Source organism: Stegostoma tigrinum, chromosome 2 (assembly GCF_030684315.1).
Source record: "Stegostoma tigrinum isolate sSteTig4 chromosome 2, sSteTig4.hap1, whole genome shotgun sequence".
Taxonomy (NCBI): Eukaryota; Metazoa; Chordata; class Chondrichthyes; order Orectolobiformes; family Stegostomatidae; genus Stegostoma; species Stegostoma tigrinum.
The window spans coordinates 110,394,085-110,412,851 of NC_081355.1; positions in this window are offsets into that span (position 1 = coordinate 110,394,085).

Below are 18,767 nucleotides of genomic sequence, written 5' to 3' on the forward strand. Positions count from 1 at the left end.
AGAGCTGAGCTTCCATTCTGACAGATCCCGCATATCAGGGAGACAAACCACCTCCCCTTTTTTTTATGGTGTTAGCTGCAGTATTCTGAAATGTAAAAGACCAAAATCACCAGACAGCCACTTTTGTAACTGTTCTCAAAGTGCAAGTAAGCACGGTAAGTGTAAAATTTGGGGCATCGGCAAAGCAGGGCGCCATAGGGTAGGGTGCCGGGTAGGGAAGAGATCAAGTGTGTACAGTGTCAGATGTTAGGCAGTTAGGGTGCCAGTGACAAGAGAGCCAAATAAAATAAGGTAGGTCAGGGTGATACGTAGATATCGGGGTCAACAGTAAGGAGAATCAGGTCAGGTCAGGTCCACGGGGGAGTAGGGTGTATTTATCAGATGTAGAGCAGTTGATGTTGAGTCTAGTGGCATGGTGGAGTGTTGGATCCAGGTGATGGGAAGTGGGGCATCTGAATGGTTGCTCTGCAAAGGATGTCAGCTCTGGAGTGGGGGAGAAGGAGGTTTTTGGATCTGGAATGGAGGAAGTGCATGTTGGATTCAAAGCTGGTAAGCACAGGTTGGTTCCTGAGCAGGGTATGTGAGTGTGCGGAAGTTTCATCTGGCTGTATGGCAATGCTGGAGTTGGGATGCAGATTGGGAGAACTGGGAGGTTGTTTCCAGAGAGGAGATGGTGTTGTGACCCAGGCGAGGTGGGGGATCAGGGAAAGCCAGGGCTGTGTCAAGCCCAGGAACATGTCAGTAAGAGTGAGACCTAGCATTGGGGCAGGTCTTGGTGGGGAGACTGTGTTAATCCCAGGGTAAAATGTCACCATAGTCCCACTCTCTCATTAGAGAAAGGCAATTGGCGATATTTTAAACTGAGGATAATCTCATCTTAGGTGAGGGGAGAAGTTGATAATGAGAGTTCTTCATGGGAACCTCAGCTAATGCAGGAATTGAACTCATGCTGTTGACATCAGTTTGCAGCTGTCCAGCCAATTGACCTAACCTACCCTGGGATGGTGCAATTATAGTGTCATGGAGTCATACAGCTTAGAAACAGACCCTTCAGTCCTCAATGTCTATGCTAACTAACAAACACCAAACTACATTAATCTCATTAACCTGCAGGGGAATTGAGTTAAAGAACTGTGAGTTTATGCTGCAGCTCTATAAAACTCTGGTTAGTCCACACTTGGAATATTGTGTTCAGTTCTGGTCACCACATTGCAGGAAAGATGTGGAAGCTTTAGAGAGGGTGCACAAGAGATTTACCAGGATGCCACCTGGACTGGAGGGCAGGTCTTATGAGGAAAGGTTGAGGGAGCCAGGGCTTTTTTCATTGGAGCGAAGGAGGATGAGAGGTTTTGACAGAGGTTTACAAGATGATGAGAGGCATAGATAGAGTGGATAGTCAGACTTTTTCCCAGGGTGGAAATGACTATTACAAGGGGGAAAAATTTTAAGGTGATTGGAGGAAGGTATAGGGGAGATGTCAGAGGTAGGTGGGTGTTTGGAATACGCTACCAGCAGTGGTAGTGGAGTCAGATACATTAGAGACTTTTAAGCGACTATTGGATTGGCACATGGATGATAGTAAAATGTAGGGGATGCAGTGTAGTTTGATTTTAGTAGAATAATAGGTCTGCAAAGCATCATGGGCCAAAGGGCCTGTACTGTTCTATGCTCTATTATTGGGTAGCTTCCTGTGCCCAGCTATTGGCGATGTGTCAGGAACGATGGCTGTCATTTGACTACTCCATCACAAGTTACTCCAGGTATTAAATAGCCTAAAGTTTCCTGAGTAGCTATTTACTTAGCTCCATAGGACCCTCGAAATTCTCCAATATAAGCAGATGTTTTCCCAGGGTTCCAGGCAGAGGGGAATTCACGAATGGAATATTTAACTTCCTGGACAGTTCCTTGGGGATACTGCTATGATCATGATTCCACAGAGTCCCAAAACACAACTCCTATCTAGCCCTCAGAAATAATTATCTGACCATTGGAAAATGTGGAACAAAATGTTTTCACATCAGTGGTTTAATAGAAGCAAATCCCAACTGTATGTAGGGTTGAATATAATGCACATGCCTGGCCAATTAAACTGCTTCAGACTCTGGAGTATTAAGGCAATAAGTTGGCTTTAATAAGCATACATTCTTTACGGCAACACTAACAAATTAATGACCATATTTATTTATGTTACTTGTCTCTTTGGCTCCTCGAAGGTTGCAAAGACCCAGAAATGTTTTGAGAGCATAACATTTTTTAAACTGCTAATCTGATGAGTTCATGTAAACAGGATATTTGTTGAATATAAATATTGTGGTTTGATGGAGGGAGATTTTAGTAACCTTTACAAACTTGGAATTATTGTTCTTTAAGCATGTTAGGATGAGTTTTGTCCTCGAAAGCCATGGAAGACTGAGTTATCACTTATTTGAATGCAGTTGGATTATTGAAGGTAATTTTCATAGTTTGGCTACTTGTCCTATCGAGTCTATTGTGCCACTCAATCATGTGTGATATGTTTCCTGACATTCTCCTGCTTTCTTCCCTTAACCCGTGATCCCCTTCCTAATCGAGAACCAAATACACTCAAAGATTTGAGATAATAGGAACTGCAGATGCCGATATAACAAGGTGTGGAGCTGGATGAACACAACAGGCCAAGCAGCATCTCAAGAACAGGAAAGCTGACATTTCAGGCCTAGACCCTTCATCAGAAAAGGAGGAGGGAAAGAGGGTTCTGAAATAAATAGGGAGAGAGGGAGAGGTGGATCGAAGATGGATAGAGGAGAAGATAGGTGGTGAGGAGACAGACAAGTTAAAGAGCAGGGATGGAGGCAGTAAAGGTGAGTGTAGATGGGGAGGTAGAAAGGAGATAGGTCAATCCAGGGAGGACGGACAGGTCAAGGGGGCAGATGAGGTTAGTAAATAGGAAATGGGGGTGCGGCTTGAGGTGGGAGGAGGGGATAGGTGAGAGGAAGAACAGGTTAGGGAGGTGGGGATGAGCTGGGCTGGTTTTGGGATGAAGTAGGAGGAGGGAAGATTTTGAAGCTAGTGAAATCCACATTGATACCATTGGGCTGCAGGGTTCCCAAGCGGAATATGAGTTGCTGTTCTTGCAACCTTCGAGTGGCATCGTTGTGGCACTGCAGGAGGCCGAGGATGGACATGTTGTCTGAGGAATGGGAGAGGGTGTTGAAATGGTTTGCGACTGGGAGGTGCAGTTGTTTATTGCGAACCAAGTGTAGGTGTTCTGCAAAGTGGTCCCCAAGACTCCATTTGGTATCCCTGATATAGAGGAGGCCACAACGGGTAGAGCGGTTGCAGCGTACCACATTAGCAGATGTGTAGGTGGCCCTCTGCTTGATGTGGAAAGTCTTCTTGGGGTCTGGGATGGGGGTGAGAAAGGAGGTGTAGGGGCAGGTGTAGCACTTCCTGCGGTTGTAGGGGAAAGTGCCGGGTGTGGTGGGGCTGGAGGGGAGTGTGGAGCGGACAAGGGAGTCACGGAGAGAGTGGTCCCTCCAAAAGGCAGACACTCAAAGATTTGGTCTCCACAGTCTTCTTGGCAATGAGTTCTACAGATTCATTGCTCCCTAGCTGAAGAAATTCCACCTCATCTCAGCTCAAAATCGCCATCCCTTCAGTCTCAGGCAGTCACTCCTATGAGTGGAAAACATTTTCTCCATGTCCACTGTATCCAGGCCTCTCATTATTTTGCTAATTTCAATGAGAACACCTCCCTCATTCTTCTAAACTCTATTCGGTAAGAACCAGGGTTCATAACCGCTGTTCGTATGACAAGCCCTTCAGCCCAGGATCATTCCTGTAAAACTCGTCTGGACCCTTTGCGATGCCAGCACATTCCTTCTTTAGAAAAGAGGTCCAAACTTCTCATAATATTCAAATGTGGTCTGACCAGAGCCTTATACAGCTTTAACAGGACATCTCTGCTTTTGTATTCTAATCCTTTCAAAATGAATGCCAATATTGCCTATATGTTAACTGTAAAAGAATCTTGAATTAGCACTCCAAAATCCCTTTGTGTTTCAGTTTTCCAAAGGCTTGCTAAAATACTATTTTAGAAATAGTATTTCTATACTGCTATGATCATTAATCCACAGGGTCCCAAAACACAACTCCAATCTGTATTCTTCTGGCCAAAGTGGATAATTTCACACTTTCCCACATTGTTTATAATCTGCCACTTCTTTTACCACTCTCCTAACCTGTCCGAGTCATTTTGTAGTCTCTCTCCTCCCTCAAATTTACTTGTTCCTCTACCTATCTCTGTGCCATTTGCAAACTCAGCAACAATGTTCTCAGTTTCTTTGTCCAGATTGTTAATATAGAACAAGAATAGCTGTGGTCTAATGCTGACCTCTGTAGAACTTCACTAGTCACCAGCTGCCATCCTGAAAAAGATCCCTTTACACCCATGTGGCATTCTGTCAATTAGCCAAATCTCTATCCACACCAGTACCTTATCTTATTTAGCAACATCCTGAGCAACACCTTGTTAAAGGTTATATACCAATAATTGATTCAATTGAATTTAGTCCATAATTCTTTAATCCCGTCCCCAGTCAAAATTGAAAGTTACCTCAAATCCCATCTAGAGTCAGTTATCTTCTTTTAGAGACGTTGCAATGAATGAGCTCCGGAAAAGATACACAAAGCATCAGAGGCTGTCATAACCATAGAAACCCTACAGTGTGGAAGCAGGCCACTCGGCCCATCAACTGTACACCAAACCTATGAAGAGAATCCCACTCTGACACACTTCCCTACTAGCGAGATTTGAGAAGATTTGTTGCTCAGGTTGAGGTTCTGGATGTGAGTTTGCTCGCTGAGCTGGAAGGTTAGTTTTCAGACGTTTCGTCACCATTCTAGGTAACATCATCAGTGAGCCTCCGACGAAGCACTGGTGTTATGTCCCACTTTCTATTTATCTGGTTAGGTTTCCCTGGGTTGGTGATGTCATTTCCTGTTCTTTTTCTCAGGGGATGGTAGATTGGCTCCAAGTCAATGTGTTTGTTAATGGAATTCCGTATCCTTACATACAGATAAGGAAGGACACCACTTTGATTGGGACAACACATCCATCCTAGGACAAGCCAAACAGAGACATGCACGAGAATTCCTAGAAGCATGGCATTCCGTACGGAATTCCATCAACAAACACATTGACTTGGAGCCAATCTACCATCCCCTGAGAAAAAGAACAGGAAATGACATCACCAACCCAAGGAAACCTAACCAGATAAATAGAATGCGGGACATAACACCAGTGCTTCGTCGCAGGCTCACTGATGATGTTACCTAGAATGGTGACGAAACGTCTAAAAACTAACCTTCCAGCTCAGCGAGCAAACTCACATCCAGACACTTCCCTACCTGATCCCTGTAATTTCCCATGGCTAACCCACCCATCTCTGGACATTATGGGAAATTTCTCATGGACAGTCCACCTAACCTGCACATTTTTGGACTGTGGAGTACCCAGACAAAGCTCACATGGACACAGGGAGAATGTGTAAGCTCCACACAGATGGTCACCTGAGGCTGGATTCAAACTGGGTCCCTGGAGCTGTGAGGCAGCAATGTTAACCACTCTGCCACCATGCTACCCTGATGTCAAGAGTCAACAGAAATGGGGTACAGCACTTCTTAATGGATGGCAAAATGTCATGTTTAGGTGCAGTTGGAATTGGGGGGTTCAGCCAATAGTTCAATGTAATTTCAAATATAGGGGAGGCGGTGACCTAGTGGTATTATTGCTGGACTGTTAACCCAGAGACCCAGATAATATTCTGGGGATCTGGGTTCAAAACCTGCCACAGATTGGGATTTGAATTCAATAAATATCTGAAATTAAGAATCTAATGATGGCCATGAATCCATTGTCAATGTCAGAAAAACCCATCCGGTTCACTAATGTCCTTTAGGGAAGGAAACTGCCATCCTTACCTGGTCTGGCCTACATGTGACTCCAGTCCCACAGCAATGTGGTTCACTGAACTGACGTCTGGGCAATTAGGAACGGGCAACAAATGCAGCCTAGCCAGCGATGCCCTCATCCCATTAATGAATAACATGACTCGCAACCACTTTCCTGCCCTTCCCCATAACACCCGATTTCTCTACTGATCAAAGATCTACCTTTGTCAGCCTTAAATATACACAAGGACTCTGCCCCTGCATCTCTCTGTGGCAAAGAGTTCCTATCCTTTGAGAGAAGAAATTCTTTCCTGTCTCAGTCCTGAACTGGTGCCCATTTTTTCTGAGACTGTGCCCTCTGACAATAGACAATAGACAATAGGTGCTGGAGTAGGCCATTTGGCTCTTTGAGCCAGCACCACCATTCATTATGATCATGGCTGATCATCCACAGTCAGTATCCTGTTCCTGCCTTATCCCCATAACTTGATTCCACTATCTTTAAGAGCTCTATCCATCTCTTTCTTGAAAGTATCCAGAGAGTTGGCCTCCATTGCCTTCTGGGGCAGAGCATTCCATATATCCACCACTCTCTGGGTGGAGAAGTTTTTACTCAACTCTGTTCTAAATGGCCTACCCCTTATTTTTAAACTGTGTCCTCTGGTTCTGGACTCACCCATCAGCGGAAACATGCTTCCTGCCTCCAGAGTGTCCAATCCCTTAATAATCTTGTACGTCTCAATCAGAGCCCCTCTCATCCTTCTAAACTCAAGTGTATACAAGCCCAGTCATTCCAATCTTTCAACATATGATAGTCCTGCCATTCCAGGAATTGACCTTATGAACCTACGCTGCACTCCCTCAATAGCCAGAATGTCCTTCCTCAAATTGGGAGATCAAAACTGCACACAATACTCCAGGTACGGTCTCAGCAGGGCCCTGTATAGCTGCAGAAGGATCTCTTTGCTCCTATACTCAATTCCTCTTGTTATGAAGGCCAGCATGCTATTAGTTTTCTTCACTGCCTGCTGTACCTGCATGCTTACTTTCATTGCCTCTGGTCCTAGCCGCTCCTATGAGGGGAAATATCTCTTAATATTTACCCTGTCAAGCCCCTTAAGAAACCAATATGTTTCAATGAGATCACCTCTCATTCTTCTAAACTCCAGTGAGTACAGTCCCAACCTATTTAGTCTTTGTTCATAAGACAACCACTCCATACCAGGGATCATCCCAGTGAACCTTCTTTGAACTTTTTCCAATGTTTCCAATGTTGGAGTTACATGGTGGCTCAGTGGTTAGTACTGCTGCCTCACAGCATGAGGGGCCTGGGTTTGATACTACTCTCAGGTGACTGTCTGTGTGGAGTTTGTGCTTTCTCCCTGTATCTGTATGGGTTTCCTCCAGTTTCCTCCCACAGTCAAAAGATGTGCAGGCTAGGTGGGTTGGCCATGCTAAATTGCCCATAGTGTCGAGGAATGTTTAGGTTAGGTGGGTTAGACATGGGGAAATGCAGGTGAATGAGTTGGGGTGGGATTCTCTTTGAAGGGGTGGTGTGGACTTGTTGGGCACTGTAGGGATTCTCTGATTCAATGAAATGATACCTTTCCTTAAATAAGGGGACCAAAGCTACTAACAGTACTCCAGATATGGTCTTACCAGCACCTTGTTCAGCTGCAGTAAGTCTTACCTACTCTTATATTCCAAACCCCTTGAAACAAGGGCCACCATTCTATCTGCCTTCTTGATTACCTGCTGCACCAGTGTGCTGGCTTTCTGTGTTTCTTGCACAGTAACAAATCCCTTTGTGTTTCAGCTTTCCACAGTTTTTCTCCATGCAAGGAACACTCTTCTTTTGTTGTCCTTTCCAAAATAAACAACTTTACATTTTCCCATATTATGCTTAATTTGCCAACTGCTGGCCTACTTATTTCACTTATCAATATGTCTGTGTAAACTGTTTATATTCTTCTTGCAACTTGTTTTTCCTACTATTTTTGTCTCATCTGCAAATTTTGCAACAGTAGATTTGCTTCCTTCTTCCAAGTCATTGGCAGGTATTGCAAACAGTTGCAGTCACAGCACTGATCCCTGTAGAGCTCCACTGATTACAGATTCCCATACTGAAAAAGCTGGGAGGCAGGGTGTGACACATATTTGTGTTGGGGGGGTGTATTTTGGAGAGTCTTTCCAACTTTTCCTAACTAAATCAACGATGGGGAAAGTCCAGGCTTGCCTTGCTGCTGTGGGACTGAGCTTATCTTTCAAAACTTAGTCATAGTTTGGTTATGTGTAATGGTCAAATAAGTGAGGAACTGAATATATTTTGTTCAATTTTGGTCAGTAAAATACTGCACTGTCATAATATTTGGCTATTAACTGTGCTTTCATATCTCTGTGTTAAATAGAAGGTGAAATATAGCCATAAGTTAAAATAAAGAAATGCCAGAAGAAATCCACTTTCTGGCTTTGTTATCACGGACAAATTTCTAATCGCCTTGACTTCTAAACAGCTTTAAGTTTCAAAGGCAAAGCTTTGTCCTAGATTGGTGTAGTTTTACAACTTAAAGCCTGTAACTGGCTTATTCATCACTTCGGAATTCGGTTCTGTCAATAGTTTTTTGTGGCTATTTGATGTTTATGTGTTAATGAAGAATATTTTTTCAACTTACTTTTTAAAGATTGATAATCTGATCCAGTTCAGTGAGAATTCTTGTAAGTGACACATATCTCCAATTCCCATAGTGAACGAAGGAAAGATTCTGTGAAAGATGGTTCTGTTTTTCTCAAAGGGACTGGGAAAGGAAGCAGTTAGGAGAAACGAGGAAGTGACATCAGTAAAAAAATGACAATTAAACTTCAGAAATCAACTAAAAGCTGTGCATATACCACCCAGCTAAATAGGGAAGGCGATGGCCTAGTGGTATTATTGCTGCACTGTTAATTCGGAGACCCAGATAATGTTCTGGGAGCCCGCATTTGAATTCCACCATAGCAGATATCTGGAATTAATAAATATGGAATTAATAATCTAATGATGACAGTGAATCTATTGTAACCCCTTTGGTTCACTAATGCCCTTTAGGGAAGGAAGCTGCCACCCTTACCTGGTATGGCTGACGTGTGACTCCAGGCCCACATCAATGATGTCTCTGAACTGTCCTCTGGGCAATTAGGAATGGACAATAAATGCTGCCTATCCAGCAAAACCCTCATCCTATGAATGAATAAAAGTTCATGCACTGGAAAGCCAGTCAGAGTTCAGGGTGCCTCCATGTAAATAGCAGTAGTGGCTAGCAATTGTTAATAATAAACCATAACTCATTGTGGTTGGTGAAATAACTCCACAGTGCCTGATATCCTGTCATCAAGTCGCTCTTAATTTATACATGGGAAATCCTTGATACTGATGTAGCTCTCTCAGAGTGTGAGGATGTCTGACGCTACTATTTTTATCTGTCAGCCAGGGCTCCCTGATTGGACCAGATTAACAGCTCCAATCATGGAACTCTAATTCTGAGGTCCATCAGGCTGGCCTTGTTACAATCACTAGAGCTAGGTCCACAATGAGGAGAGAAGACGGAGAACTTCTGTCAATAGAACAGAACAAGAGATAGTCAGCCAGTGGTCATGTGCTGGTGTCATAAAGCTGATAGCCAGAAACACAGTCTTATTAAAGAATCAAGCTTTTGTACTTATCATGATAAACTGTACAAATTTTGTATAAGTAATGCAAGTGTGTTATACAAAATTTGTGCAGTTTATCATGATAATGCAAGTGTGTTAGTACCTGAATTGGTCTTATAACTAATCAGGACTGAAATATCTTTTAGATTGCATCTCCCAAAACATGTAGGGTCTAGAATTGTAATGGACTTGAGCCTTACAATTAAGACAGAGTGAATCCTAAAAATTACATTGCTTCTAGTACGATTGAGGGTGACTTAAGGCCCTCAAATCCTACCATTTATATTCTACTAGTGACAAGGTGGGTTGGAAATGGTGAACTGAGAAATTTCAGGCCATTAGAACTCTGAGAGGCATGTGTCAATGGAGCCTGGAAGGAGTCATTACTGCAAAGTCTTAGTTGTCCGAGGGAAAAGTGTTGGAAAGCATCAGTTAAGTAAAGTTTTAAAAAGCTGAGAGAGGAGTGATAGTTCTTTGGAATTGAGAATCTGTAACAGATATTGATGAGTCGTAGGTTGACACATTGTTTTGATGTTTATAATAAGATGTAATCGTTCTCCATATATGCAGTTTTGTAATTTTTTTCTTATTTTTGTGTAATAAATTTATATCCTGTCGTTAGCCTCATGACTATTTTTCAGTGACTAACCACCATGGTAGCAAAATGCAAAAATTGAACAAATGCCACCGATAAGAGCCATCATACACTTGAGGGTAGATGATCAGATAGGATGGCTGCGCAGTCCTTCATGATGTAATATTATAAACTTCAGAATTATCATAACTGTTCATGAACTGAACGAATCAACAAAAGTGAACAATTACACACAGAAAGAAGCAGTAATAACCTTGTCCGGAATAAACTATTAATGGACAAGAACAAACTTACACAGGAATTGAAAGCAATTAGCCATGTCTGTGAAGAGGACGTTGAAGCTACGCGAAAAAAACTATTTTGCCATCTGCTTGTTAACTGCTTGCTATAAGCCACAAGAATAACTAATTGCCCTGCAGAAGAATTTGCAGAATTAATCACAGGAGAAAAAGCTGCATCTTCAAACAGATAGTCAATGCCAAATGTAGCAAGGAGTAAATAAGTTACTTCTGAAGTGAAGGCAGGCTGCAGACTTGCAATATGTTGGATGAAAGAATCTAAAGAATCTTCAAAATATTGCATCATAGACCTGTATACAAATCCTACACCAGAACAACTCAGCAGCAGAACTTTGAAGAACAATTCTGCACAAGGATTAAACCCTGGATACTTCCAGGGACAGTCACTGCTGATTGGAATTCTAGCTAAATTCCACCACGAATCAAATAATAGCTGAGCTGTGAGGTTTGCTTACTTGGGGAGTCTTATTTTGGTTGGCTACATGCAATTGAGTTTAAATCATTGATTGAATACTTGATTGTCTGTGAGATTTCTTAATAGTAGTTGAATTAAAGGTAGCCTGTGTGATTTAGCCCCAACAATGTTGCAGGTCTTGGTCCACCGACTGGTTCTTTGACAGTATTCTGGAACATTCCCACATTTCTAGTCTCTGCCAACACTGCACCTCATCACTGCATGTCAAGGATGATAGAATGTCCTGTCCATTTAGAAGGCTGTGCGTTCGTGTGTGTGTGTGTGTGTGTGTGTGTGTGTGTGTGTGTGTGTGTGTGTGTATGTGTGTGTGTCTGTGTGGGTGGGTGTGTGTGCGTGTGTGTGTGTGTGTGTGTGTGTGTGTGTGTGTGTGTGTGTGGGCACGTGTGTGTGTGTGTTGTGTGTGTGTGTGTGTGTGTGTGTGTGTGTGTGTGTGTGTGTGTGTGTGTGTGAGTGTGTGTGTGTGGGCACATGTTGGAGGGTGGCAGAAGAAATAGTCCTTAGTAGTAATGTGAGCACCTTAAACACTCCAACAAGGAGGGCGACATGGAACTTTGGCATTGTACCTTATTCCTATGAAGGCATCAGCAGTCACATTACAAAGAGACAGTGGGACATTGTAGATGCAGCATGAGTACTGCACCCTTCTCCTCCTAGCCCCAAGTCAACCACAATAGGCAGCCTTGCAGATAAGTGTGTGTTATTTTATGTTTCCAGATCAACTTGAGAGGAATCAGTGCAGTCTCACTGATTTGACTATGATCAAACTACAAAGGCCAGCGATATGGTCAAGATTGCTTGTGACCAGGATTTACATCCCATACAGTGTAAAACTGCAGGCCTTTCACATGCGTAATTCTACGGTTATAAATAAATTCGCCAGGACCGTGCAAGCACATGGTTGGTGCAATTGCCTTTTGAAGGGTTTCCCATCACTCAGAGTGGAGCCCACATGTTGGGACAGAAAGTAAACACCAACTCTGCCAACTCCAAGGTGTGGTTGTAGTCTTTTCCCATTCATAGGCTGGAATCAAGGGATAATGGAACTTGACACAGGTCATACTTGGTACCATAAGTCCCAGCTCAGCCTGGTCATCAGGTTTCCCTCCATGTCCCTTTCTTCCTGACACTATCTATCCGGACAGCCCCTCGCTACTGGTCCATCCCATGTTCCCACTCATCACTTGGGATTATGACAGCAACGCTCATTCTTGCTCTATGAACACATCACTACAGCTCAGTCCTACAAACATTGCAACATACGCACATGCCCCTGGTGGTAGCGACAGCCTATAACATATTATCCATGTCTTCTCATGCATTACCAGATATGCCCTATATGTTGAATTTCTCCCCTTCACTGTAGTGCATTCCAATACCCCATACTGAACTGAACTGCCCCAACATCTCCCTACCACAATAATGTCCTCTAATTCAACGCCTAAGATTCATTCCACTGAACAGGACCTATTCTCTCCCCCACACCTGCCTGACTTGGATGGATAGCAGGGCAGATGTGAACAAATCCCTGACCACTCTCTGTACAGCTCCCTGATCAACAATCCGTGAATCCCCTGAATGAGCCATAGAGTCATACAGAATGGAAACAGGCAATTCAGCCTAAATCATCCATGCCAGCCCAATTTCTCAGACTGAACTGCTCCATCAAAACAGAATGCGGTACTGTCCTTTGGTTGAAGCACAGGCGTTGTGTTTCCTGCATTCACTGCTGATACATTTTGGATGCATAACCCTGGGGGAAATATCTTCTTATAGCAGCATCATAATGTTAGGAGCCAGTGTGTTACTTAGTGCAAAGGTAAGTGTAAAAGTGAGCTGTAAGTGGATTAGAGACATGACATGACAACTTGGAGAGACTGGCAAGTATTGTATGTCAGTGTCCATGGGCATAGAGTGTGTGTAGTTGATACCCATAGAGTACGCCCTCAAGTATTAATGTTCGGTGACCAAGTTAAAGCTCTGGAAGACTAAGCAGTGAGCTGGAGTCACCAGGTCCCTGCTCCAGTTTTTACATCAGGAATTCTCAGTGGCTGCTTTCTATCTAACAGTATCTAGAATAATAGATGCATATTTGGTTGTTTGGAGGCAGCTGTCAAAGAGCAGCAGGATGGTTGAATCCTCAGTAACGGCAAGAATCCCTCTGCGCATGTGGCAACGAATGTGGGGAAAGATGGCTCCAGCTCCTGAAATCCCATCAGTTGATGCTAACATCGCTGCCTGAATTCTCACCTTGGGTCCTGGGTTGGACAGCCCCACACTTTGCGTGAGTTAATCATCTGGTTATGGCAAAGTTGTGCATGACTAAATGCTGTGAAATCAAGGAGATATGTCATTGTTTTCTGGTGCCACAACTGGAACCTTCAGCCCTTAGTTTTCTTAGTCAGGTCATAATATGAATGGCATCATTGATATCTGAAGAGAAAATATCTCTGGATTTGTTCAAATTGTAATCAAAAGAAAAATTTAGGTTTAGCCCCGATTTGGTCAGGGCCAAGGAACTACTTCTAAAGGACATGAATAATGCTGGCGTACATTACAGTGTTCTTTTGAACTTCGTGAATGCCCATATTACACAAGGTTGGTACTTGTGCCATTACACAACAGAAGTTTCTTTCAGCTACACAATATTGACTAACTAAATTACTGTACAAGTTGCTTCGTCATAGAGTTGCTGTCTTTCTGGAAACAGTTTGCAACACATTCAGTGCAGCTGTTTCCATTGAGACTGTGCTAATCATTAGAATAACATAGCTACAAGTTGGAACAGAGCAGAAAAATGAAATGAAACCATGCTCTTACAATATCATTTCTATCCTGTACAAATTGTACGGTGCTGGCTGAACATGCTATACTTTACAGATTGCTTTCCATAAGGGAGTTTTTGTCATTCAGTACAAATACAAACAAAATATGAATAAAGACAGAAAAAAAAGATAGGAAGCAGATTTGAAAGTAACCACAGAAGCTCTGATATTTTGGCATAGAAACAGTGTGATGAATGAACTTCTAATATCTAATATTCTGATGTGATTTTTCTTAAATCCAACTGACAAAATACTAAGACATCAACAGAGGAAATTTATTGCTATTATTCAAGTGAAGAGACAACCAATTTTTGTTTCAATGAATAGTAGTCATTTTATTCAATGAATGGGCCAGCACAGTAGTCCAGTGGTTAGCATAGCTGCCTCATTGTGCCAGGGACCTCGGTTCGATTCCAGCCTTGGTTGACTGTGTGGGTGGAAGTTGCACATTCTCCCCGTGTCTGCATGGGTTTCCTCCGGGTGATCCCACAATTCAAAAAGCAGGTGTGTTCAATTCTGGCCTCCCTGCTTCAGGAAGGATGTTATGAACCTTGAAAGAGTTCAGAACAGATTAACAAAAATGTTGCCAGGTTTGGAGGGTGTGAGCTACAGGGAACGGCTGGATAGGCTGGGGCTATTTTCCCTGGAGTGTTGGAGGCTGAGGGGTGGCCTTATAGAGGTTTATAAAATCATGAGGGGCATGGATAGGGTGAATAGCCAAGGTCTATTTCCTAAGTGGGGCAGTACAAAACTGAAGGGCATTGGTTTAAAGTGAGAGGGCGAAGACTTCAAAGGGACCTGAGGGGAGAAATTTTTCACACAGAGGATGGAATGATCTGCCAGAAGAAGTGGTGGAGGCTGGTACAATTACAACATTTAGAAGGCATCTGCATTTGGAATATTGTGTTCAATTCTGGTTGCCTCACTACCAGAAGGATGTGGTAGCTTTGGAGAGAGTACAGAAAAGATTTACCAAGTATGGAGGGCATTTTCTATCAGGAGAGGTTGGAGAAGCTTGGGTTGTTCTCACTGGAATGACGGAGGTTGAGGTGCCACCTGATAGAGGTCTACAACATTATGAAGGGCACGGACATACTGGACAGTCAGAAGCTTTTTCCCAGGGTGGAAGAGTTAGGGGGCATAGGTTTAAGGTGCGAGGGACAAGGTTTAAAGGAGATGTACGAGGCAAGTTTTTAACACAGAGGGCATTGTGTGCCTGGAACTCGCTGCCAGGGGAGGTAGTGGAAGCAGATACTATAGCGACTTTTGAAGGGTGTCCTGACAAATACATGAATAGGATGGGAAGAGAGGGATGCGGTCCCTGGAAAGGCAGCATATCGGTGCAGGCTTGCGGGGTCGAAGGGCCTGTTCTTGTGCTGTAATTTTCTTTGCTCTTTGTTCTAGCTGCATTGGAGGGATTCTGTGATTCTAGTGAAATACAGAAAAGGCCAGCCAAAAGAATGGTAAGACATGGCTAATATGTTTCCATAAGCATAAGATTTATGCACCTGTGGGGCTTATTTTTATCTTTATCACTAGTGATGTAACCTTGATGTGGAGATGCTAATATTGGACTGGGGTGGACAAAGTCAGTAGTTATAGCTAAACAGGTTTATTTGGAGCACTGCCCCTTCGTCAGATGAAGTGATTCGAATGCTTGTGATTTCAAATGAACCTGGTGTTTTGTGACTTCTGACTTTGTGATGTAACCTGGCAGAACCATTGTCCCATGACAGAACCAGATCTTTATTGTAAGTAAGAGTAATGCCGTGAAAGAACACATTCATAAAATGTGAAGAAAGCTCCTTGTTTGAAATTTCACTGAAGAATGATTTCACCATTGGGCACCTTCCATAGGTAACAGCATCGCAGGGACCTTTCCTCAGACAATCATTGATTTTGTCAAGATATACTCACAGTCGAAAAAATGCCTGATTCTGAGCACTGGATTAAGGAGCTAACCCTTTGTATGCAGGGAACAGCTTATTAACACTGTAGCAAAGTAGTTTTCGTTTATTAATAAAACACAAATGACAAATAGGAAACATTCTGTTGTGCATGATATTAAAGATATATTGAGAAATTTCCTCTTTGCATTATGTGAAACAGCTTGTGCGCAATTTACATATTTATTAATTTCCCTATGCATTTTGCACATGATAGGTCTTCCCTGTTAGTCCTTTGAAGTTATGATGTTGAGGTGCCAGTGTTGGACTGGGGTGGACACGGTGAGAAATCACACGACACCAAGCTATGGTCCAAAGGGTTTATAGAAAAGCGAGGCTCTGAAAACTTGTGTTTCCAAATAAACCTGTTGGACTATAACCTGGTGATTTCTGACCCAAACATAAAGCCACTAATATTACAAAAGCACCATCTCCCTCACTGTTGCTTAATATTACTGTCACAAAATTTGAATTCTTCAGTTCTATCCTTTGTCTAAATAACAACTTGCCTCTGATTTCTCCGAAATGCAAATTACTGTTTCAAATTGATTTTTGTTTGTTCTCTGATGAAAGTTTAAATATTCAATTTGTCAATGCGCGTAGGAATCACCACCAATATTTTCCTGGAATAAACTAGACATTTCTCTAAGCAGTAAGTAGGTGTCTAATTATTGTTTTCACGTGGACATTTACCATGGCAATGACTGGGGGAATGAATGTCTTGTCTGAATAGGCTAAGACATGGCAGAAGTGAAGTTTTTAAAAAAATATGTGATGATCTTGCAGTTTTTCGGGATTAAATGTGATTGCAAGCACAGTAAAAATATGCATCAGACTCTCTCTGGCTAAACAGTGGTCATGAGAAAGATCAACCAAAATGGATACCTACTATTGTGCGAATAGCTCTTAATAGCAACGCTGGGATAGTAACAAGAAAGCACCTTAGGCTACTCAACATCCATGGGCAGAACGGGCTAGTTAATATTTCACACTTCTATGGCTATTCTTCTCTCAACATTTAAACAGAGCTTGCCACAGTTGTTGAGCAACCAATTGAATGTTTCCAGCAATTCCTGTACTTGCTTCCAATTTCCAGCATCTTACTTATCTGTAATCTGAGTCTATCTGGTTGCACAAGCTGTTTCTGGCTGTGCTGAAAGTTAAACAAAGGTCTGACTGTGTTACAAGTTCATCCCTTGTTTATTGTCAAAGGGAAACAGAATTGGATCAAGTATACCTTAATGAAATTGCTCAAATTAACAACTTGTTTTTCTCTCAGGAAACCAAAACTTCTTAGCGAAATCTCAGTCTTGATATAGTTACACTGAACCCCATACAGACAATAACAAAAAAATTAACTTTTGATTTGTTTAGAAGATTGATTAGCTCCCGGTTTCTCCAAATGCAAACATTCCTTCCCATTGTAATGTTTCTTTATCTGAAATTCCTTGATCATTCCTGAGCTACAAAAGGGTCAGTCATGTGAAACTGTTTTTACTTTTTGTAAACACAGTGCCCCAACATGAAATGGTATCAGAGAATTTGGGAACTGCAGATGCTGGAGAATTCCAAGATAATAAAATGTGAGGCTGGATGAACACAGCAGGTCAAGCAGCATCTCAGGAGCACAAAAGCTGACGTTTCGGGCCTAGACCCTTCATCAGAGAGGGGGATGGGGAGAGGGAACTGGAATAAATAGGGAGAGAGGGGGAGGCGGACCGAAGATGGAGAGTAAAGAAGATAGGTGGAGAGAGTATAGGTGGGGAGGTAGGGAGGGGATAGGTCAGTCCAGGGAAGACGGACAGGTCAAGGAGGTGGGATGAGGTTAGTAGGTAGCTGGGGGTGCGGCTTGGGGTGGGAGGAAGGGATGGGTGAGAGGAAATGCTACACTTGTCCCCACACCTCCTCCCTCACCCCTATCCCAGGCCCCAAGATGACATTCCATATCAAGCAGAGGTTCACCTGCACATCTGCCAATGTGGTATACTGCATCCACTGTACCCGGTGCGGCTTCCTCTACATTGGGAAAACCAAGCGGAGGCTTGGGGACCGCTTTGCAGAACACCTCCGCTCAGTTCGCAACAAACAACTGCACCTCCCAGTCGCAAACCATTTCCACTCCCCCTCCCATTCTCTAGATGACATGTCCATCATGGGCCTCCTGCACTGCCACAATGATGCCACCCGAAGGTTGCAGGAACAGCAACTCATATTCCGCCTGGGAATCCTGCAGCCATATGGTATCAATGTGGACTTCACCAGTTTCAAAATCTCCCCTTCCCCTACTGCATCCCTAAACCAGCCTAGTTCGTCCCCTCCCCCCACTGCACCACACAACCAGCCCAGCTCTTCCCCTCCACCCACTGCATCCCAAAACCAGTCCAACCTGTCTCTGCCTCCCTAACCGGTTCTTCCTCTCACCCATCCCTTCCTCCCACCCCAAGCCACACCCCCAGCTACCTACTAACCTCATCCCACCTCCTTGACCTGTCCGTCTTCCCTGGACTGAGCTATCCCCTCCCTACCTCCCCACCTATACTCTCTCCACATATCTTCTTTACTCTCCATCTTCGGTCCGCCTCCCCCTCTCTCCCTATTTATTCCAGTTCCCTCTCCCCATCCCCCTCTCTGATGAAATGGTATCTGCTGTTTGACTTGTGGTTTATAAGAGAAACATTGTCACTTGGCACACCTATCCAATATGAAATGTTTGCTATTTCTAATGTTTCATGCATCAAGTTTACTACAAGGAAACTATTTTAATAGCATATGGCCTGACTTTTTCCCCCTTCATTAATCAGCATGGCAAAATACATCATCCTGACAACATTGTGGCAGAACAACATTTACTGTTGCAGGTTCATATCAATCCTTAACCCAACACTGCCAAGCATATGTTGTTCACAGTTAGGCATTTTTGATTTAACTCTTTTCTCATACATCTCGAAGCTTAACTGTTAACATTATTTATAAAAGTGAACATTCTGGGTAATTGATGAATTTGAATTGAAA